At 51.9% G+C, this 23,221-nt stretch overlaps 5 non-coding genes across 5 annotated transcripts; 3 read left to right on the top strand and 2 right to left on the bottom strand.

Moving 5' to 3' along the window:
- Positions 1-1,089: 1,089 nt before the first annotated feature.
- Positions 1,090-1,162, top strand: TRNAA-AGC (transfer RNA alanine (anticodon AGC)). The gene has a single exon. It is a non-coding gene; the product is annotated as a tRNA-Ala (tRNA).
- Positions 1,163-6,221: 5,059 nt separating this feature from the next.
- On the bottom strand, positions 6,222-6,295 carry TRNAI-AAU (transfer RNA isoleucine (anticodon AAU)). The gene has a single exon. It is a non-coding gene; the product is annotated as a tRNA-Ile (tRNA).
- A 1,627-nt stretch (positions 6,296-7,922) lies between these two features.
- Positions 7,923-7,995, top strand: TRNAA-AGC (transfer RNA alanine (anticodon AGC)). Its single transcript has one exon. It is a non-coding gene; the product is annotated as a tRNA-Ala (tRNA).
- A 2,438-nt stretch (positions 7,996-10,433) lies between these two features.
- On the top strand, positions 10,434-10,506 carry TRNAA-AGC (transfer RNA alanine (anticodon AGC)). The gene has a single exon. It is a non-coding gene; the product is annotated as a tRNA-Ala (tRNA).
- A 1,291-nt stretch (positions 10,507-11,797) lies between these two features.
- Positions 11,798-11,870, bottom strand: TRNAM-CAU (transfer RNA methionine (anticodon CAU)). Its single transcript has one exon. It is a non-coding gene; the product is annotated as a tRNA-Met (tRNA).
- Positions 11,871-23,221: the final 11,351 nt, after the last annotated feature.

Below are 23,221 nucleotides of genomic sequence, written 5' to 3'. Positions count from 1 at the left end.
AAAGGGCTGCACGTCCGTGAGCCCCGCCGTCCTGTAACAGCTGCACACGCGTGAGCCTGCCGTCCTGACTGCACGTCGATGAGCCCCGCGTCCTGTGACGGCTGCAGGTCCCTGAGCTCCACTCAACAGGCCTCGCATCAGAAAGTGTGTCGGCCGCGCCAGGCCCCGACTTCCCAGCACTGTGTCCGGTCCTCTCAAGTCTCTACCCTCGACCTCGGGACCAACGCTTAGACCCTCCCACACCGCCGCCTCCGACGTGGGCGGAGGGCGTCCTCTGCGCCCATCAGCACCCAGACGGGGCCGGGGGACGCAGGTTGCCGCGGCCGACCTCCGCAGCTCGCTCGCGCTTCAGTCCTTCGGCTCTCTCCAAGTCCAGTTTCTTGTCTGCTCTTTGCCCCTGAACTAAAAACAGTTTTCTAAAATGTTACTTCATTAAAAGCGATGAAAAAAGAATCCGACATAAACCCCTACTGGGTTATTTTCTGTAAGTCCATTTCGTCTCCATTATTCTCCGTGCCTCTTACCTGTATTTACTTGTACGTAGTTCGTGTTCTGCTCTGGCCTTCTCCCAGCTGGGGCGGTTAGCAGGTGGCCTCCGCACGACCCCGCGCGAGCCTGGAGCGCGAATCGCGGACGCCAGCAATCGCGACGACCAGGGGCGTCGGCGGTGTGAGCGCCATTGCGCTTATCGGAGCCGGTAAAACTCCTCGGTCCAAATCTAGGCAGAAAGAGTCTGTCTTCCAGAACGCAGAAAACCAGCGCCACCCCTCCGGCCTCCTCTGGGCGCCCCGGGCACCAGGGGCGGGTGCTGATCTCCTCCCTCCGTTAAAAGACCCACTTAACCCGACATCGGGGTAATTGTGCCCGTTAGCCGTCGGGGCGGGTGCTTTCCTCGGTCCTGGAATATCTACGACGTGACCCCGGGGCTGTTCACGCTGTTCCCGCAGCGACTTCTGGTCACTTTTCCCTGCGCTCTTGTCCTGGGCCACCAATGAGACAGACCGGCCCTCCCGGAGCCTCCTTTCACGCTGTCCTAGGAAACGTTCTGTTCTCGGCCTTCCAGTAGTGCAGGGAGGACGCCCTAGCATTGGGGAATTAGCTCAGGTGGTAGAGCGCTCGCTTAGCATGCGAGAGGTGGTGGGATCGATGCCCACATTCTCCAAGTGCTATTATTTGGTTCCTGGTCTTGGAGGAGAAGGGCAGTTTTCGAGAATTCGCTTTGATGACCAGCAGGTAAACGCGGTTACGCTTACTCTGTGTTTCCTGTTTTGCCCGGGAGCTGAGGCGCCAAGGATTCTTCCCCTTGCATATCTCTCCCATTTGGCCTGTGCCTTAGTCCCAAGTGTCACTCCTGGGAAGTGCAGGACAGTTACCGAAGTAAACAAAGCCCAGCCTCTGGTCAGGGTACTGGGACCTGGACCTCCGGAACAGGAAGAGCCCCCTGCAAACAGCAAAGTTGTCACAGACACACCGCAAGCCATGACTAAGTGGCCCTGTTCCAAAAACAACCTACCACAGACTTTGAGAACTGACCCAAGTAAAACCCACCATCCCGTCCACACTGGTCGCTGGGTAGAACACACTCTAGATATCTCCATAGTATTGTAAAGGCTTTGAAGAGGAAATGGCTTTGAAACCGCAACACGCAGAAGGCTGGTCAGAGCTCAGGACTTGAACACAAGGCAGTCAAGGGCCTGCGGAAACGAAAGTAGCAGTATTATCCGTACGATTAGCTGACGCCGGCGTCTTGCCACACAGCGTCCTTCTCCTCCCTCGAGCTGCACGTGCCACCGCCAAGCTGCGATCTTTCACTGCGCGATTACCCACAGCAGGGCTCGTCATCGGTTTACTGCGCGTTTCCCTTGTTTCTTGTCTCTTTCTCTCTACTCTTCCCAAGTGGGATGTCACGGTCCCACAAGGCTGAGGATGTTTGTGTTGTGTTTGCTCTGGAATCACTGCACGCAGAACAACCCCTGGACAAGATGAGAGCTCTGGAGAGAGCGGTCAGACCAGAACGTGGACAGTGATTCTGGACTGTCTCCCGTAGTGGTGGCTGGAGGACAGCCAGGACTCTGAGTTGGAAAACGATTCCTGCTTCCCCGTCAGATGGCCAAGAAGACTGAGTCACATGACATGCTCCTGGGTTCTGGTGTGATCTAAACCTCTGCACTACACATTTTATCAAACTCCTGGGAGCAGATCTCAACGTTCACAAAGGTGATCGGGCCAGACTAGAGCTCACCGACAGCATTAGTGTAGTTCTCGCTCCTTCTTTTCAAACGTTTCCTAAGGGTAGACCAAAAAAAGGAAAGCAAAACAAACAAAAAAACAGGAAAATATCCTGTCATCTCTGAGGATTGGAACCCCAGGCTCCTTCATTGAGACTGACAGGGGCACTGGCTGTACTAAGAGAGCTCAGTGTGTCAAGCCACGTTCTCCGGGCACTGCTTGACATCAGCTTCTACCTTTCAAAGAATCACACCAGTGCTAGTTAGAAATCACTCCAGATAGGGACCAGTAGATGGCTAACGGTCACATTGCTGGACTCCCACGTAGTCGACCACAGTACAGTCCTGGACCTGCGGTTTTAAAACTCACAGTGTGTGCGAGTTTTGTGCCCAAGATCTTGAGAGGAGAATGGAGAAGGGATTGTAGCATGGCCACCCACCTCCTGACTCCCAGGAGCCCGATTTCTCGCTTTCTGTCTCCGTCTCTCTGATCCTAGAATTTACATGGAAGTGAAAGGGACTCGGAGTGGTCACAGTATTGAAGAGGAACATCATCAAGACAGTATGGTACTGCGGCATCAGAATAGGCTTATGGGTCAATAAGTTTGTTTCTGAGGGTCAGAAACAAATCTTAACATTTATGGCCAATTGATTTGAACAGATGCCAAGATAATTTAATTGAAAATTTTGTCTTTTCAATAAATGATGCCGGGAACCAGCAGTTAGCGTAATGGCTATGTCGCTGGACTCCCACGTAGTCGACCGCGGTTCGTGTCCCGGACCCGGTGGCTTAAAACTCACGCCGGGCGCGTGTGCGTGCGTGCCCAAGATCCCGAGAGGAGAATGGAGGAGAAGGGATTGCGGCGTGACCATCCCCCCTGGGGGGTGATTTCTCGCTTTCTGTCTCTATGTCTCTCTCTGTCTGTCTGGCGAGCGCACGCGCCGTACAGTGAAAATCTCTCCCCCCCAAAAAAAAAAACGATGCCACAACAACTGGATATTTATGCGCAAAAGGATGAGACTGGACTCCGTCTTCACACTTTGTACAAAAATTAACTTAAAAGTAATCAGACGTGGGGCCGGCAGGTGGTGTGGTAGTTAAAGGCACTGGACATCCATATGGCTGACTATGGTTTGAGTCCTGACCCTGGCAGCTTGTTTACTCACACTCTCTCTTTGGTCAAATTAGAAACACAATAATAATGATGATAATAAATAAAATGAAATAAATAATTTTTAAAAATTTTAATAAATTAATCAGACTTAAGTGAACTATGACTATAAAACTTCAAGAAGAAAACATAGGAATAAATCTGAGAAGTCAAAGGCTGTTTGATTTTTGTTTTGTTTTACTAATAGTAGTCAAACTCATGGTGTTTTGATTTTTTTTTTTGGGGGGGGGAGAGGTTTTTGCTATAGGGCGCGTGCACTCGCCAGACAGAGAGAGACAGAGAGACAGAAAGCGAGAAATCACCCCCCAAGGGGGATGGCCACGCCGCAATCCCTTCTCCTCCATTCTCCTTTCAGGATCTTGGGCACGCACGCACACGTGCCCGACGTGAGTTTTAAGCGACCGGGTCCAGGATGCGAACCATGGTCGACTACGTGGGAACCCAGCGACATAGCCACTACACTAACTGCTGGTCCCTTGCCTTTAAAACCATTACATTATTATGCTCTATTTATGTCCTTGTTATTCTTATCACTGTCATTCAGCTCAAGTTTGTTGTAGTTGTAGTTTCGAGTTATTTCTATATCCAGCGGCTCTAGAAGACTACTCATCATCTCAAGAGCGTTACCGAAGTGAGTAGGGAAATTGACTGAAAAGTTTTCCTTTCATTTCCTACCTAAGGACGGAATGGCGTACAGCAGTTGCTGTTTCCTGTCTAATGACAACGCGGGCGTATCACCACTGACCCGTACTCCCTTCCCAGCATGTGAAGGTGTCACTCAGCACTTGACCTGTGCACAGCCATCTTTTGCAGAAGAGGTGAGTGCCAGCCTCAGAGCCAGCATCAACACGCGCTGTCCCAGTTCTCCAGCCGCGACTGGTTTAGGCCAGGGTTTCTGCACGATGGCCAGTGAGATGAAGGGTAAGTCCTGGGGGCGGGATTCCTCAACCATGTAAGGCACACACATGCACACGCACGCCGTTTCCGCCTCTCCCATGTAAGGCACACACATGCACACGCACGCTGTTTCCTCCTCTCCCATGTACGGCACACACATGCACACACACACCATTTCCACCTCTCCAGGTAAACGCATACGCATGCACACGCACGCCGTTTCCACCTCTCCCATGTAAGGCACACACATGCACACGCACGCCGTTTCCGCCTCTCCCATGTAAGGCACACACATGCACGCCTGCATGTTTCCACCTCTCCGCCCCAGGCGCCTCGAGATGGTGAGACTGCCAGTTACTGCAGGGCCAGCAGTTTGCGTCTGGGGCCCATGTATCGAAGACGGAGCCAGCGAAGTAACTAAACGCATACACATGCACACGCACGCCGTTTCCGCCTCTCCCATGTAAGGCACACACGTGCACACACACGCTGTTTCCTCCTCTCCCATGTACGGCACACACATGCACACACACACCATTTCCACCTCTCCAGGTAAACGCATACGCATGCACACGCACGCCGTTTCCACCTCTCCCATGTAAGGCACACACATGCACACGCACGCCGTTTCCGCCTCTCCCATGTAAAGGCACACACATGCACACGCACGCCGTTTCCGCCTCTCCCATGTAAGGCACACACATGCACGCCTGCATGTTTCCACCTCTCCGCCCCAGGCGCCTCGAGATGGTGAGACTGCCAGTTACTGCAGGGCCAGCAGTTTGCGTCTGGGGCCCATGTATCGAAGACGGAGCCAGCGAAGTAACCATTCTGTGACTTTCCTTCCCTGTAGAATCGTTGCTCACGGCAACCGTTAGCACTTCTTCCTGTAAACTCGAGATGGCCTTTATTCTGAGATGTATCTTAAAGCTAAAGAGTTCATAAATAGTCTTGTAAATATTAATTCTAAATTATTTAGATTATTTAATTTTGAAAAATCTCAAAACCAGTGACTTAAATGCTGTAGAAAACACAGGGTCGAGGTCACTTGGTCCACTGATTCGGGTCCATAGAGTGGGAGCTGCCAGTGCTCAAGGGGGCTCACTCCTGTCTCAAACTGTCAGAGTGTCCCTGACTTTGCGTCTATTAAGCACGGTCTGTCTCCAACTCCATCATGACCCTGGGGACACACGGAGCCACTCTGAGCATCAGCGATCCTTTCAGAGGAATGAGAAGGATCACTCCTCGCTGCAATCAGCCGTTCCTCTGATCTGAACACGCTGCGCTCACCTGCCTAAGTCCCTCGGCCTGTGAAGTCTGGAGCACAAGATAGACCTTTCTTCACGCCTGCACACACCTTTCACGCTTCATTCACTCCGCGGACACTAAGGGGAAGATGGCCAAACAACGTGGGAACTGCCACAGAACAGGGGTGGGCCTGGATCTCTGGGAGCGCAGGGAGGAACACAGCAACACGGCCCCAGAGAAGCCGGCCGGGTGTGGGGAAGCTGTCTTCCAGAAAATGGCTTGGGTCTAACAACGCAGTTGGGCGTGCAAAGAGCAGGTGGAAGGCTTAGCGTTGGGTATGGACAGTTCCTCTAGAGCGGCCCAGCACCTCTAGGGACAAGGACAGGAATGAAACACATGAGGGCTGGACAGTGAAGGGCTTGAGTTCTTCGAGGGGCCGAACTCGCCTGTCCTGCGAGAACAGCTCTGCTGGAAGTAGGCAAATGGATAGTGAGAGCAGTCCAGTGCAGGCCGGTCATGGCCGAGAAAGACCGGACACCTTAGAATAAAAAAAAAAAAAACCCCCCGCCAGTAGGTCTATATTTTCACCTGTTTTGTAGGATTACTGGGGGAATATGTATTTACAATCTTTTCTTGTAAATTTTTATTTTTATAAAAATATAGAAAAAGACACACGTGGCCCGTACGGGGATCGAACCCGCGACCTTGGCGTTATTAGCACCACGCTCTAACCAACTGAGCTAACCGGCCAGCTCCTTGAGGGGATTCCCTATCTTTTACCAAATATTTAAAGGTGACTAGTACTTCAGCTTGTACCTGAAAAAGGTTACAGGCTTCAGGTCATACAAAGCTCCAAGTTTCAGTTCAAATAAAATTCTGCAGAATGAAAGTTCAAATGTCACCTGCTCCGGTGTTTCACGACGCTGGGTTTTCCTGACCACCATATATATATAAAGTTTATTCATCCCTTCGTCAGAGAATGAGATGGAGACCGCCCAGCGAGGTCCCCACGCCGCGATCGCGCGCAGCCTCGGCCCGCCCGCCCCGCGCTCGCCGCGCGTCTCCCGCTCCTCTCCGCTTCTCCCCGCTCCGCTCCCGAGCGCCGGTGACCTGAACCCCGCAGGAGCCGGAGGGACCGCCCCGGACGGCCAAGGAGCACGGGCGCCGCCCCGCCTTCCTCTTTTTTTTTCGCCCGTGGCTTCTGCCCCCGCCCCCACTCCCCCCCCCGCCGCGTCCCCAACGCGAGAACCCGCCCCCCCCCGTTTCCCACATTTGACAAACTGCCCCTTATTTCTAGTTGGAAAGTGAGCACGCGTTAGACGAGCCTCCCGCTTGCAGCCCGCACTCGCATTCCTTTTCTCCCGAGGGTGGGTCAGGGGCGCCGAAGTGCGGAGAGATGCGGCTGGGAAGCACCGGCCACGGCCTTCGGCGGAGCGGCGCGCGCCGGTGCGCCCTGGGTCGCCGGGGCTAACCCGCTCGACGAAGGGAATGCGCTCGTTCTCAGCACGCCAGGCGCGGACAGAGAAGGGCGTCCCTCGGGGTTCGCTTTTGGAAGTGCGCTGGGTCCCCAGTGGTGCGTGCAGGGGACAGCCGCAGTGCCCCGGCCCGGCGAGCCCGCGATTGAGACGTGGCACCGAACGGCGTGCGCCCCGCGGCGCTCCTTGACCGCAGACGCCCGGCCCCGCCGCCTGGGCGACGTCGCGGTGCCCCGGCCTTCTGACTCTGGGCTGTCTCGTACCCTTCTCACGCCCGCGCTTATCTCGCCGCCTCCTTCGAAGGTCCACCTTGGCCGCCCTCCTCTCCCCGCTCTGGCACGTGAGAACGCAGCGACGGGGTTGGCTGCAGGCGCCCTCCTGGGACCTGGCGCCGGCGCCTCCCGCAGCAGGGACAGAAAGGACAGGGTAGAAAGGCTGCGGGACTCGGGTCCAGGGCACACGCCCAGTTCGTGGCTTAGCCCGGGCCCTGAGTTCTCATTCTGCAGTCGAGGGCGCAGGGCGCCAGGCTTGGGGCGCGGGGCGTAGGGGCAGGGCGTGGGACCGCTTGTGGCAGCCCCAGGACTCTGCACGCGCCCAAGGTCAGGTCGCAAAGCTAAGATCCCGCACAGCCTGACCCGGGTTCGCTGACTGCGGCGCGTCCCCCGAAATCCAACCCTACGACCGTGGACAGGGTCGCTGGGATCGCCCTACCCCTCCGACTGGCGTAGGACCGCAGGGTGTCACTTGTGTCTTTGGCTTCTCGTGCAGCGATAAAGTCATTTCAGAGGGAGATTTGGGGTGAGAAGAAGAGTAACCTCGGAACTGAAATGGGACAGGCAACTCCATGCAAGTCCGGATTATAGAAACAGACCTGAGGGAGGGGAAAAAGAGCAACGCCGCAAGGGGAATTAGCTCAGGTGGTAGAGCGCTCGCTTAGCATGCGAGAGGTGGTGGGATCGATGCCCACATTCTCCAAGCTTTTGTCCAGGCTTGCCCCTCCTGGGCTTAATGCTACCCTGTTCTGTTCTATGCTAGCTAAAAATGGGGGAAAACAGACTGTTACAAATACAGATTTGGGGGGCCTTATACCAAGTTAATAACATTTTTTAAAATTTGAAAGTCAAGCTTCTTCCGGGTCCATTGTGAGAAACAGCTTATGGACCTGGTTGGGAGGCAGGAGCCGAAGGGCTTGGCCGGTTCTATTCCCAGGACCCCTGTCAGGGCGGCTGCCAACGTGCCTCCCTGTAGCCACCGGGGCTTGCGGATATTAAGGAGAAACGAACAGGAAGGAGGCCTGGAAGGAGGGTGGGAGGAGGTGGTGCCACGTCAGCAGCTCTCACACAGGGAGGCCGTGCTGGCCCAACTGCCAGCTCTCTGCAGGGCCATTCTGATGAGAATGTGCTTAAAAGGAACTGGGAATTAGGTCTCCCTGTAACTTCCAAGATGAACTATGTGAAACTATTTCTGAAAATGTAACGTTACCTCCTTTTCAAAGAAACTGCATGGCGTTCCAGGTAACTGCCCCATCGTGTGGCTTTTGGCTGAGTTGGCCAGAGAAGCGTTCAAGATGCCAAAGAGGGTGTTTGACCCTTGTCACCAGGCCGCCAGGGCCAGCCCTTCTTGCAGCCTTCTCGTCCCATAGCCTGTCTCTAACGCTCGGCCCTGCCCTCTGCTGATACAAGAGGAAAAGAACTGACTGATTCGATGTGTCTCTGTCTGATTTCACTCCCTTACCTGTAGCTGGTCCCAAGGAACGCTGAAAATAAGGCATGTCGCTGCACCGAGCAGCTTCTCATCCCTGGAGAGAGCACTCCTCGTAACCTGGGGTCTCGGAGGAGGCCTGGAGCTGCCCGCACCACCTGCAAGTCTGCCAGGCCCTGGCAAGGCCGCAGCTACTCAACGGGAATGAGGTCTCCCACCTCCATGGGCCAGTCGCTGCTCAGCCAGGGAATCCCTGCACGTCTGTCAGGCCCGGCTGGGCGTCCCTCCCTTTTTCCAGACATTACGATCTAAACCCATCCCTGCTTTGAAGCTTCGAAATCACCTACTCCACTTTTCTCCATTCAGCAAATATCAATTAAGCAAAACCCCTACTCGATGCTGGTTAAACGCAGAGGAAAAGGCTAAGTTTGCATCTTACGAGAGAATCTTGCTCTGGAGAAACAGATGCGGAATTCACCACTACTCAGGGCTATCTGAGCAGTCGTAGCCGCTGGGTCACAGGTTGGCCTCGGGGTGAAGGTCTAGATGGTCAAGAGAAGGACAGGGAGGGAAGGGGGTGAGGGGACAGGAGAGGAGCACCCGGAGAGCAGGCGCTGCGTGGCCCCCACCTGGTGTCCTGGTGGCAGGGGTGCATGGGGACTCCTTCCCACACCTTTCCACATGGGAAGTGAAGGCTGCAGGCTACCTGCCTGCACGCCTGCATTAGCACGCCTATAGGACCCCGAGGATCTAGGCCGCAGGTGTCTCTCCGCAGCGTCACTTGTCATCACTGCTTGGCCTCTGGGTGGCCGTCTTACTGGCCTCGCTGGGCCTGGAGCTCAGAAGGAGCCCCCGGACCGAGATGAGAGGCCTCTGGCTCCCTCCTCCTCCACTCCCCAGTCTCTCCACCTTCGGCATCCAGGGAGGAAGGCGCTGTGTGTGGCCCCAGGAACCTGGCCACCTCTGGGACGTGCAGGTGTTCTCCATGTGGACGCACCTTCCGGGGGTCTCACTGAGGCTGCATGATGAGGCCAAGCTCTTCCAGTGGGATATTTGGACCGCAGCCACGGCCTGGCAGACAGAACAGCGGTCAGATGCTGACTGCACACCCCGCTGGCGAAGAGGGAAGTTCTTCCACAGCTCCTGGCTATTGAACCTGGGAGAGGGCGGCCACTGACCGTCTCTCAGGACAGAGGGAAGCCTGTCCCCGACTCCGTGTCCCAATAGACACTGGCCAGCGTTTGTGTCTCTGCCTTTCCGAGCGCCGTTTTTAGGCCCAACTGAGGCTGGCCCCTAGGTCACTTAGAGCGGACGCTCTCGGAACCCTCTCCCAGTCCCCACTTTCTCCCCACTCGGTTCCCGCTGTGCGCCCTGGGAAACCGGGAAGGTCCGAGAAGAGAAGACTCGGGGCTTCTCTGGGGCAGGTGGCCGTCCCCACGCTGGAGCCCACCGGACCGGCGCTTCCGCGTCTCCGGTGTGCTCTCTACTTTCGGGAGATGGCGGAGAATCTGGGGAGTGGGGAGAGAAGGAACCGCCGCCCCCGCCACGCGCTTCTTTGGAGACCGCGGCGCCCCACACTCCAGCCTTGGTGTTGCCCAGGGCGCTGGTGGCTAGGCTCTGCCTGATCCTCTGGCTGGACCGCCCGAAGTTCCCCACAGCTGGGGGACCGGGAGAGCGGATGGGCGTGGCGTGAGAGAGCGTGTGCAGGCAGTGGGGAGTTAGCTCAGGTGGTAGAGCGCTCGCTTAGCATGCGAGAGGTAGCGGGATCGACGCCCGCACTCTCCAACCTTTTGCAGCTCTCCGCCCCGGTTCGTATCTCTCTGCTGTCGTCCGTACCTTCGCCAGGGTCCCCCTGCACCTGGGCATCGTCCTCGGGAATCTCAGGGAATGTAGCGCTGGGGCTCAACTGAAAGAAGGAAATACGGAGGGAGGCCCGAGCCGGGGGCTGTCCCGCAGTTCTGGCCGGGGCTGTCCTGATCCTGGGCTCCACTGGGGCGTTGATGCACTTATTCCGTCTCCAGGAGCCTCTCAGACGAAAGAGGGAAAACGGGCTCGGCTGCGCGAGCGGCACAAGAGAAAGGCCCTTCACGTCGGGGGCCCTCCGGGACGTCCTGAGCCGCCTGCTGGGGACCAGCTGCGCCGTGAGCCCCAGGCAGGACCCGCGGCGGCGGGCTGCGCGATGCAGGGGCTTCCGTAAGGTGCCGAGGGTCGGAATCTTCCTTCGGCTGTCCCCGATCTACTCGATGTGCGCTCCTGCTCCAGCCTCTCCATTTCTTGCAAGTTCGATTCCCGCATACATCGCAGCCCAGAGGAGCAGCGGCCCTCCCGCCACCAAGGGCGCGAACCTCTCAGGCGCCGGCGGTGCGGGACGCGCAGCCCCCTGACGCGGTCCCTGCACAAGGTACACGTTAGAACGTCACACGGCAGCCAGTGGACACGCGCAGCTGGGTGCCAGTGGTAACTACTACTGTTAGCTTCGCCGGCTCCTCTACAGGGAGTCGGGCGGGAGTCCGCTCCACGAAACGCCGGCCAGGGCAGACCTGCTCCCTTCCCCGCTTCCCTCCATCGCGACGGCGGTGCGTCCGAGGGTGGCCAGGACATCGCCCGCCTTGTCACACGGAACACTGAGAGCTGGGATTAAACACCCGATTGACCGCAGTTCCAAGACGTCCGTGGGCCCTGGGGCACAGCTCCTGGTAACCGCCCGGGCGGCCGCCTCGGCTTTCCCACCAGGGCTCCGGGCCTGCCTAGCCAGCGACAGAGCCCCAACTCCACCACACTGGGCCCAGACTGCTGGGCACGTGGCCACCTTATGCTGGACATTTTATGTCCCCTCGGGGTTGCGGACCGCCACTGCCACCAAAGAGTTCTCAGGAAACAGCCCCTGCAGGCGCTGGGACTAGAGTCTTTGCAAAAACACCTCCAGCCTTGACACAATTCCACTTTCTGGATATTTTAAGAATAAGTAACTACATCCACTTACAAACAGGTGCAGCCATGCCAGGGTCTTCGGATGAGCTCATTTCCAAGGAGACCCGTTGTTGTCATTTATATTTGAACGTGCACCAAAAGCAGTTGCCCTCTCTGAGGCTCGAACTCAGGACCTTCAGATTATGAGACTGACGCGCTACCCACTGCGCTAAGAAGGCAACACGCATATTGTCTACCTAGGCCTCAAAGAAATAATCCAATTAATTTCCCCAGCTGGGTTGCTGCATACATTTTCTTTTTCTTTTTTCTTTTTTTTTTTTTTTTTTTTGGCTTAGGATCACCAGCATTTCCAACAGAATTCCAAGTAAGCCCCCATGGATTTCTTTTGAGCCCCAGGATCAAACAAGCCCTGCCCAGGAAGCCAGGAGTATCCACTCAACAATTCTGTCTGACCTATGGCTGATGGCTTCTCTCTTCGACTGATTTTGGATCTTCGATCTCTCAGACACGTTAATTGATCTTTCACCTACTGCAGACTCTGTTAGAATAGCAGACTCTCACTAAAGGGGAGTTGAACATGAATAGCTTGCAGACAGGCCTGCAGTCTACACTTATGTGTCTTAATTTAAACCTGCAGTCGTAAAAAAAAAAAATTAAAAATTAAAAAAAAAAAAATCTGCATTCTTGCCTGTGTCACCTGAGCAACTCCCTTCAAAATATTACAAACTGACTTTTCAACCCAATGATCAGTTTTGGGGCACTTAGGTTGGTTCCACGTTTTAGCAATTGTGAATAATGTAATGCACAGGGATCTGCAAGTGTCTTTCTACTTGACTGTTTTCCTATTTTTTGGGTAAATACCAAGAAGTGGTATATGAGTCATATGGAAGTTCTATCTGTAGGCTTTTGAGAAACCATATTGTTTTCTACAGGCTGAGCAAATTTACATTCCCACCAACAGTGAAAGATTGTTCCCTTTTTACCACAGCCTCACCAGCACTTGTCATTCTTTAATTTTTTGATCCTAGCCATTCTAACTGGAGTTAAATGGTGTCTCATTGAAATTTTAATTTCCATTTCCTTTGTGACAAGAGACTTTGAACATTTTTTAAATGTTTTTTGTCCATTCATAAGTGTTCCTAGGAGAGCTGTCTATTCAATTCCTTTGCCCATTTCTTTTAAAGAATTATTTTATCTAACTTTATTTATTATTATTATTATGTAACAGTTTAATCAGAGAGAGACAGAGAAACAGAGAGAGGGAAAGTGAGTCATCAAACCACCAGGTTTTGTACTGGAGCTGTGGTCAGCCATGTGGGAGTCCAGTGCCATTAACCACCATGCCACCTGCTGGCCCCCCTTCGCCCATTTTTAAATTAGATTGTTTATTGCTTTTTTTATTTTTAATGAGCGAATTGCTTGAGTTCCCTTTATATTCTCAATATCGATCCTAGTCTGAGAAATAATTTTCAAATATTTTATCCCTTACTGAAGGTTGTCTTTTTACTCTAATTATTGTTTCTTTTGCTGTGAAGATGCTTCTTAGCGGGAACCAGCAGTTAGAGTAATGGCTATGTTGCTGGACTCCCACGTAGTCGACCGCGATTCGCATCCTGGACCCGGTGGCTTAAAACTCACGCCGGGCGCATGTGCATGCCCAAGATCCCGAGAGGAGAATGGAGGAGAGGGGATTGCGGTGTGACCATCCCCTGGGGGGTGATTTCTTCCTTTCTGTCTCTGTCTCTCTCTGTCTGTCTGGCAAGCACACGCGCCCTATAGCGAAAACCTCTCCAAAAAAAAAAAAAAGAAGATGCTTCTTAGCTTGATGTAATCCCACTTGTCCATTTTGGGGACTACTGTCTTTGCTTTAGGGGTCTTATTTAAGAAATCTTTGCCTACTCCAATATCTTCTAATTTCCCCCTATGCTTTCTACTAGTAGCTTTGTAGTTTGAGGCTTTATATTTAAGTCTCTAATGCATTTTTTAGTCAATTCTTATTAATGATGAGAGATGGGGTCCAGTTTCATCTTTATGCAAGTGGATTTCCAGTTCTCCCAGGTTTTCTTCACTTCTACATCCCAAAAACTCTATTAAAATTTTTCATCGCATAGTCTCGTTTAGTTCAATATTTGCTCTAAGCCATCACCATTGTCCCCATCTTACTGGTGAAACTGAGGCTCAGCAGGATAAGCTCACACTAATAAGCAGCAAAGCAGACGCCGAGAGCAGATTTGGTCGATTCCCAAGAGTGCTCATTTCCACTTGGACTGCGTCCCTCCGCCAGCCGTGCACATTGCTCATTCACTAAGCAAGTGTTCGTGGGCTTATGGTTCTTCAGCCCACTCCGCAGACATGTACCTGGTACTCGTGTTCAAAACTTCCGAGGCAGGGAACCAGCAGTTAGCGTAATGGCTATGTCGCTGGACTCCCACGTAGTCGACCGCAGTTCATGTCCCGGACCCGGTGGCTTAAAACTCACGCCGGGCGCGTGTGCGTGCGTGCCCAAGATCCCGAGAGGAGAATGGAGGAGAAGGGATTGCGGCGTGACCATCCCCCCTGGGGGGTGATTTCTCTCTTTCTGTCTCTATGTCTCTCTCTGTCTGTCTGGCGAGCGCATGCGCCCTACAGTGAAAATCTCTCCAAAAAAAAAAAAAACTTCCGAGGCAGCCGTGATCTTCTGTCCCCCAAAATCCCTTCAGCCAACCCAGAGAAAAACTGAGGCAAAGTATGTAAAGCAAAAGGGAATACCTGGGCCAAGAGTGAGGGCTATCACCTAGGCCCCACAATACCCAAGTCCCGGGACGCATACTGAGTCTTACGGAATTCAGGACAATTTTCAAGAAAAAAGCCAAGTTGGGCGGGATTACGTCACTGCTTCGGGATCAGTAGTGAGGTGAACTGCTGCCACCGCCCCGCTGGCATCATTACCGGGGACAGGCAGTTTCTGGGCAGTTGTATCTGCAGTAGTCCCTGTGACCCCCTGTTATCGAGCATACTTGTGTGAGGAACTCCCCCCGTGCCTCCCCCAGATTGCTTTGGTCAGAATTTAACACAAAGGTACAGAAATGACTCCATTTTGAACATTCTAACTCAACAGTTTGCTAAGGCTGCCCTAACACCACCACAGATTAACGGGCTCGCATCACAGACTTTTCCTCAGTTCCGGAGGTTAGAACCCAGGACCAAGGGGTTCTCAGACTAAATGTCTTCTGAGTACTCTCTCCTTGGGCTGCCGATGGCTGCTTCCTTGCTGTGCTCTCACGTGGCTCTCCCAGCCAGGGGTTCCGTCCCGCAGTTCTGCTGGGAAGCCCCTCCTGGGACCAGAGGTAGAGGCACCTAGGCCCCGACGGTTCTGCTGGACACAGCCCAGGATGCAGTTCTTTGTGGAGTTTGACCCTCAGGGCCTGGACAGGGACCTCCTAGCCACCTGGACCGAGCAGGCAGCCCCACTCTGAGATCATCGAGCCACCTGGTCTCTGCACGTTAGACCTGCAATGGGAGCGGCAGCCCTGAGAGTCTCCAAATTGTCTTTGGAGAAATCCGCCCATTGTCTTGAACGATAGCTGCAGGCATAGTGACCTAGCTCATTAGTCTTAAACCGATGCACACCGTTAGCGTTGACTCTTGGAAATGTGCAGAAGCCGAGAATTTCCAAATCTTTTAAGTCTGGCTTGCTTTTTGCTTAACAACTTCATCGTTAGGTCCGTTTTCCTTCTTGCATTTTGCTACACTCAGGAGCTGAGTTACACCTTCAATACATTACTTAGAAATTCCCTTAGGTAACATCCAACTTCATTACTCACAAGTTCTACCTCTTACCAAACACTGCAACATGACTACAATTCAGCCAAGCTCTTTCCACTTTATAACAAGGGCCATCTTTTCTCCACTGTCCACGTCCGTATGAAATCTAATCAGAGGACTCTTACTGTATATATTTAAACCAACATGCTGTTCAAGATTTTTTAGGAATTCTCTAAGAAGATGAAGGCTTTCTCTAAAGCTCTCCTCTTATTTCTGATCCCTCAGTGGAATTACCACGAATGGTCCATTCATGGTCATGCTTCTTCTGCCATATACCTCAAAATTCTTTTGCCTCTACCCATTATCCAGTTCTAAAACTACATCTGCATTTGTAATCATTTGCTAATGTAGCACCCACTTCTGGTACCGACATTGAGCACCACTGGATCTAGTGAATCATGTGGGCCACATGGCAGAGAAGCTTGTGTGGCGCCTGGACCTGTCTCAGAACTCTGTTCTGGCCTCCCTCGATCCCCACTTTTCACTCCATGCATGAGCTGGTATATTGCACCCAAATGCGGAATAGGCTGCCTCCTGCATTCAGAGGCCCACCAGGCATTTCGTACCTCTTGGCAGCTGTATGAGGGACCAGATGTGACAACCTATCCTTCACCAGTTTCTGGTAAGACATCTGTTGGTCAGAGGGTGGAAAACCAACCCAACAAAAATTCAGGGGCCTTCTATTTCAGTGGGATTTGGGGGTATCCAATGAGTGGATCATATCAAGATATCCCTTCTACAGGGAAGGGTAAGGTTACTCCTCTCCTACTGAGACATAGTTCTTGCTTGCTCAAAAGTCTTAATAGAGCCAAACACCCAAGCAGAGGCCACCAAGTTCTGGCAAAAGTCTTAATAGAGCCAAACACCCAAGCAAAGGCCACCAAGTTATCATGTGACCTGAGCTGCCCGCCATGAGCGGAGTGTTGTCTGACCCTCATGTTGGGTGTGCACAGCAGGACTCCGTCATGAAAGAGAAGTGCACATGTGTGACTGGGCCGAAGCAGGCCCTGGAAGTGCAGGTTACATGTGCAAGTGGCCCAAGTGCTTGTGATTCTCCACTGTTGCCACTGTCTTCTCTCCCTTCAGCCTACATCTCTGGCCTCTGGGGGAGTTCCCACTGACAAACGGACAGAAGAGAAGACTCAAACGTGGTTTACAGGTGGTTCTGCAAGAAATGCAGGCGCCACTTAAAAGTGGGCAGCTGAGGTCCTGCATCCCCTCTCTGGGACACCCCTGAAGGACAGCGGTGAAAGGGTAGACGAGTTTGGCACTTTGCCTGGGAGGAGCCAAGCCGGAGGAGTGATCATGTGCCATTCATGGTACTAGTGGTTTAGCTGGGTGGTTAGGGACTGGAAAGAAATACAGTGGTACATTGTTGACAAAGATACTTGGGGAAAGGACACACGGACAGAATGTTCTGAATGGGGAAACAAACACAAAGGCATTCATATCCCATGTGCATTCTCACCAGAGTGACCGCAGCAGAGAATAATAATCAAGTGGACAGCATGACCCCCGCTGTGGATTCCAGTCACTGTCTCACCAACCTCCTCTATCAGCGCTCAGTGGGCTCATCAACAAAGTGGCCTGGCGACAGGGATGGCGGCTATGCATCAGCTCAGTGAGCTGGACTTTCCGTCAAGGGTGAGCAGGCTACAGCCACTGCTGGGTGGCCAATCTGCAGTATGAAAGACCATCACCGAGGGGCCAGTATGACACACTTCTCGGGAGGACTAGCCAGATGCCTGGGAGCAGGTTGATTATGCCAGACCACTTCCACCTTAGAAGGGACAGTGTTCTGTTCTTACTGGGACAGACGCAATGGATAGATCTGCCTTCCCAGCATGGAGTGCTTCTGCAGAGCTACCATCTGTGGACTGACGGACTGCTTTACCCACCATGGTACTCCACACCGCGTTGCTTCCAGTACAGAAATTAATGCCACAAAGAAGAGCAGCAGTGGCCCATTCTCATGGACTTCACTGGTCTCATCATGTCCTCCTCTCCTGAAGGAGCTGGCCTGGTAGAATGGCCATCTGGAGACTTGTCTACAGTGCCAGGTAGGTGGGAATACTACGGACAGCTGGGGTGAACTTCTCCAGAAGGTCAGGTACACTCTGAAGGAGTATCCAGTATGCATGCTGTTTCTCCCAAGTCAGGGTTCACGGGATCCAGGAATTGAGGACTGGAGCAAGGATGACACTCACTGTCACTCCCAGTGACCCCCTAGTGAGGTGTTTGCTTCCTGTTCCTATGAGGCCATGCTCTTCTGGCATCTAGACCTGGAGGTCTTAGTTTCAGAGACATAATGACGATTCCACTAGACTGGAAGTTAAGATTATGAGTTGGGGGACCAGCAGTTGGCATAATGGCTATGTCACTGGACTCCCATGTAGTCGACCATGGTTCAAGTCCTGGACCCAGTGGTTTAAACTCACATAGGGTGTGTGTTCATGCGTACCCAAGACCCCGAAAGGAGAATGGAGGAGAAGGGATTGTGGCAGGGCCATCCGTCCTGGGGGTGATCTCTTGCTTTCTGTATTTCTGTCTCTCTGTCTCTCCCTGTCTTTCTGGCAAGTGCAAGCAATTTATACCAAAAACCTCTAAAAAAAAAATGAAAAAAAAGATTGCCACTTGAGGAGATGAGCAGGTGGCGTGGTGGTTAAGGTGTTGACTCCCACATGGCCAGCTGTGATTTGAATCCTGGACCTGGTGGCTTGCTTTTTCTCACCTGCTCTCTCTCTGTCTCTGGTGAATACACATGCCCTATAGCCAAAAAAAAAAAAAAAGACAACAGTCTCTTTAATGTCCTCATGTCTTGGAATCAACAAGCACAGAAGGAAGTTCTGATACTGGCTGGGATGTTCGCTCTCGCTCTCGACTGTCAAGCAGAAACTGGACTTCTACTCCACATGGAGGTGAGGAACGGAACGTCGGGCAGCGGAGGTCCCTTAGGGCACACCTTAGTGTCACCAAGCTCCACGGCTAACAGCAATGAGAAAGCAAAACTATGGGTTTCTTTTTCTTTTTGAGAGACTTTTGCTATAGGGTACATGTGCTAGCCAGAGAGAAGAAAGCGAGAAATCACCTGCCAGGGAGGATGGCCACACCACAATCCCTTCTCCTCCATTTTCCTGTCGGGATTTGGGCACACATGCACATGCACCTGCATCCAGGCCCGGAACCGCAGTCGGCTACATGGGAGTCCAGTGAAGTAACCATTACACCATCTGCTGGCCCCAGGTCTATTTCTTAATGCTTATGCTATTAATTTTGTATTTTAAAAAGTTTGATAGGGACCAGCAGTTACCGTAATGGCTATGTCGCTGGACTCCCACGTAGTTGACCGCGGTTCGCGTCCCGCACCCGGTGGCTTAAACTCATGCCGGGCGCGTGTGCATGCGTGCCCAAGATCCCGAGAGGAGAATGGAGGAGAAGGGATTGCGGCGTGGCCATCCCCCCCGGGGGGTGATTTCTCACTTTCTCTCTGTCTCTCTCTGTCTGTCTGGCGAGCGCACATGCCCTATAGCAAAAACCTCTAAAAAAAAAAAAGTTTTAACGTTTATGAGTACTGCATTTTCGTTATTTTTTAGTTATTTAATCATGGCAGCACCTGTAGTTATCTCTTTTAAAATTTATTTTGTTTATCCACTGTTATTTTTGTTTAATCTTGCCAAATGGTTGTCTATTCAATTAATGTCATCTTTTGACTTTGCTGATCTCCATTTTGTTTAAAGAATGATTTTATTTAACTTTATTTATTATTATTTTCCAGTTTGATCAGAGACACAGAGAAAGGGAGAGGGAAAGTGAGAAAGCAAGCTAGCAGGTCCAGGTAGCTGGGCCAGGTGAGAATCTAGCGCCCTTACCCACCACGCCACCTGCCAGCCCATGATCTCCAGTTTTAGTTAAGTATTTCATTAATGCTTTATTGCTGTCTTTGATATATCCCCCCTATAAGCCCTTTACATTTATTGAACTGATCTTTCATGTTTAATAAGTTACCAGCCACACTGAGTCTGTGCCTACTTTGTTTCCAACATAGGCATCTAAGAATATAAACTTATTATAAGCTTCATTTTACATGATTTCTGTGAACATTAAAATTGAGTTGCTGGAAAAGTCATGACACATTTTTTTACATAGAAAAACAGAAAAAAATACATCATGACTTTTCCCAGTATATTGTATTTTAGTTATTAATGATTTGCAGAGTTTTTCTTTCTCTTTTAAAATAATATTCTTTCATTTCCCAGGGCACATGCATTCACCACAGAGACAGACAGAAAGCATTCCCCAGTGGGTGTGGTCACAATGCAGTCCTTTATCTTCCATTTCTCCATCCTGTCAGGATTTAGGGCACACACACACACACACACACAAATGCCTAAAATGTTTTCCAAATCAATGGGGCCAGGATTTCAACTGTAACCACCCATGTGGGACCTGGCTCCCAAGCAGAGCATCTAACCATTGCACTATGGGACTAACTTCTCTTTCTCCATTATAATTTTGCCCTTCCTTCTTCCCTTTTGTTTTTAAACTGGTGAACAATAATTATATATATTTCCAGTGTGATATTTTGATCTATATATACACTGTAGAAAAGTTCACATTTTTTTGGGGGGGAGAGGTTTTTGTTATAGGGCGTGTGAACTCACCAGAAAGACAGAGAGACAGAAAGCAAGAAATCATCCCCTGGGGGGATGGACCCGCCACAATCCCTTCTTCTCCATTCTCCTCTCGGTATCCTGGGCATGCACGCACACACGACTGGTGTGAGTTTAAGCCACTGGGTCCAGGACTCAAACTGTGGCCAACTACATGGGAGTCCACCGACATAGCCATTATGCCAACTGCTGGTCTCTATTTTACATATTAAATACCTCATCACCTGATTTATTTGTAGTAAGAGCATTAAAAATCTATTCTTCTAGCGATTTTGAAATATACATTAACAACTCTGGTTGCCACAGAGGGCAATAGATAACTAAAACATATTCCTCCAGTCTAACCAGAACTTTGCACCCTTTGATCAATCTCCTTTCTTTCACGCCACCCCTAGAACTTTGCACCCTTTGATCAATCTCCTTTCCTTCACGCCACCCCCCCCCAGGTCCAGTCTCTAGAAATCTCTGCTTTCACAAGGTCGACATTTTTAGACCCCACATTGTGACAGCTAACTTTAGATGTCAACTTGACGGGATTAAGGAATACCTAGAGATCTGGCAGAGCATTATTTCTGGGTGCATCCCTGAGGATGTTTCCGAAGAGACGGGCAGGCGGAAGATCTGGCTAGCACCATTTAATTGGCTGAGGGTCTAGACAGAACGAAAAGGCAAAAAACGAAAACAAAAGGCGAATTATCTGACTGCCATCAGGCTGAGACACCCTTCCCCTCCTACCTTCAGACGGCGGAACTCCAGGCTCTCTGGACTCCAGGACTTAGACCAGCGGCACCACCCTCAAAGGTTCTCAGGCCTTTGGCCTCAGAGTGAGTTACACCACCAGCTTCGTTAGTTCTGAGGTCTCAGACTCGGGCTAAGCCACACTACTGGCATCATGAAATCTCCAGAATGCGGACGAACTGGACAGAACCTGTTTCCCATGAAGACTTTGTAGAATGAAGCCATATAGCAGCTGTGGTCTGGCTTAACTCCTGTGAAGTCTCCTCTGAGGTCCTCAGCCAGGACAACCAGTTCCTCCAGTGCTTACTGCACTCGGCGTGGACCTCACCTCTACTACGCACCCCATTGAATCAGAGTCCTTTCTTACGCACAGGGACAGCAAATCGGAGCCCACGTAACAGACTGACAGATATATTGGAAAGGAAGCAGCAAGGAATGGGACGACCGCACAAGAAAATAGAAATGTAGAGCCTTTATTGGGAGTGCTCCTGGGTGAGGTTCACTGGTCCACAGAAAAGGAGAGAGAGGGAGGGAGACAGGCCAAAGAAGGAGCGCTAGGCCGGGGTTTAGCGATTTTTATAAGGGAATAGGGAGGGGAGTGTCTTAGAGGTAGGAACAGTCCATGTATGGTAAAGGTTCAGGGGGAGAGCAGACTGCTGTGTCACATACGGTCTGGTGGCGTGTGCAGAGTAGAGTGCATGTACTACCTCCAGGTAAGATCCTCGTGCAGTGCAGGTCTGACGACAGGCTCAACCCAGGTTGCATCAGCTGACTGCATCAGCATTCAACCCCCATATCCAAGCTGCCCAGGCCTCCGGCCTAATAGAAGCTGAGCCTCAATTTTTGGTGAGCGGAAAGTTTGTACTGATTTGTGTCAACTGCCATGGACATGGGGAGGAGACGAGTAATTTTTTTAAGGTTTATATTTCTTCCATGAGAGAAAAATGGGAAATGAGAGAGAGAGAGAGAGACCTCCAACAGGCTTTCCATGCAACAATCCACATCTCAGCTGACCCGGATATCAGGCATGTTACTTCTGCACTTGAGATTTCGGAAACGGCTTCTCATTTCAGACAAGGCAAAGTGCACTAACTGAAATTACAGCCAAGTATCCCAGTGACTTACTTTGGGCTTTCATTCTGATTTCTTCATCCAACTCCTTGCTCTATTCCTTTCAAGCCTCACATCATGCTTCATTTCCTGCAGACTTTCCAGGCCCGGATTCGGAGTCTTAACTAAGTGCTCCAGCTCTATCTCAGGGACTTGATGTGACTTGCCACTACCCCATCAGCACGCCACGCAGTCTCCACGCTGTGACTGGACTGTGAGCCATTAGGGGACAGGACTGTCTTAAACTCGTAACATGCAGCGTGGTGTCAGGTAAGTTGCAGGTGCTCAAGAATGAATGAAGCAAACAAAATAAGAACTTTGTTTCCTCCTAACATCCACCCTGCTGAATGACATGCACCCTACAATTCAGGATGGTTAGTGGGGTGTCTGTACATACCATACACTCAAAGAAAAAGTTACTGTAAGTTATTTTAAATGTTAAGACGACCCGAGATGGGAAATGTTGACTTTGGACATTTTCATTAAAAACAAACATGAGAAGACCAAGCAGGTGGCGTGATGGTTAAGGCGCTGGACACTCCCATATGGCCTAGTAAGGTTCGAGTCCCAGACCTGGAGTCTTGCTTTCTCACGGTCTCTTTCTGTGTGTGTCTCGCTCCCTCTGGTCAAATTAAAAATAATGAATAAATAAAATTAATAACGCTTTTAAAAAGCAGATTCAAACCATTAAGACAAAAAAATGAACCCTAACTGCAAGCGCTCCGCGGAATTGGCGTGGGACCCGCTGAGTTACTCTGGGGCACACTACACCTAACACCGGCCGCCCTCACGGGTCCTCAGCCCAGCGCTCGGCGGGCGGCCCCCGCCTTCGTCATCCAGCCTTAGGCCACATCCATCTCGTCGTACCAGAGGGTTCTAGAAACTCTTCTCCACTAAACCGAGGAGTCAAGACACTGTTCTCCGGGAAATGGCAGCCCTGCTTCAGCCCACACGCAGGCGATCAGGTTTAACGGATTCCAGTCCAGAGGCACCGAAGGGGCTGGGACGTCCTACGGCGCTTCTCCCGCGGCGCCCTCTGCCCCGCAGCTGCCCTACAGCCCCGGGAAAGAGAAGGCCACGACGCGCCGGTGGCCGGGAATGACCGCTCAGGCCCGCTCTGCCCGGCCGGGACGGCGAGGCCCCGCCCACGCCGAGGGCGCCAGCGCGCAGGCGCCCCGAGACCCCGCCCCCGAGGCGCGGCCCCATTGGCCCAGAGGCCCAGGCGGAGCGCCGTGGGCTGTCACACG

This window comes from Tupaia chinensis, unplaced genomic scaffold, assembly GCF_000334495.1.
Source record: "Tupaia chinensis unplaced genomic scaffold, TupChi_1.0 Scaffold140356_1, whole genome shotgun sequence".
Taxonomy (NCBI): domain Eukaryota; kingdom Metazoa; phylum Chordata; class Mammalia; order Scandentia; family Tupaiidae; genus Tupaia; species Tupaia belangeri.
Note: the sequence above shows the minus strand (reverse complement) of the source record. Positions and strands in the feature narration are given on the sequence as shown.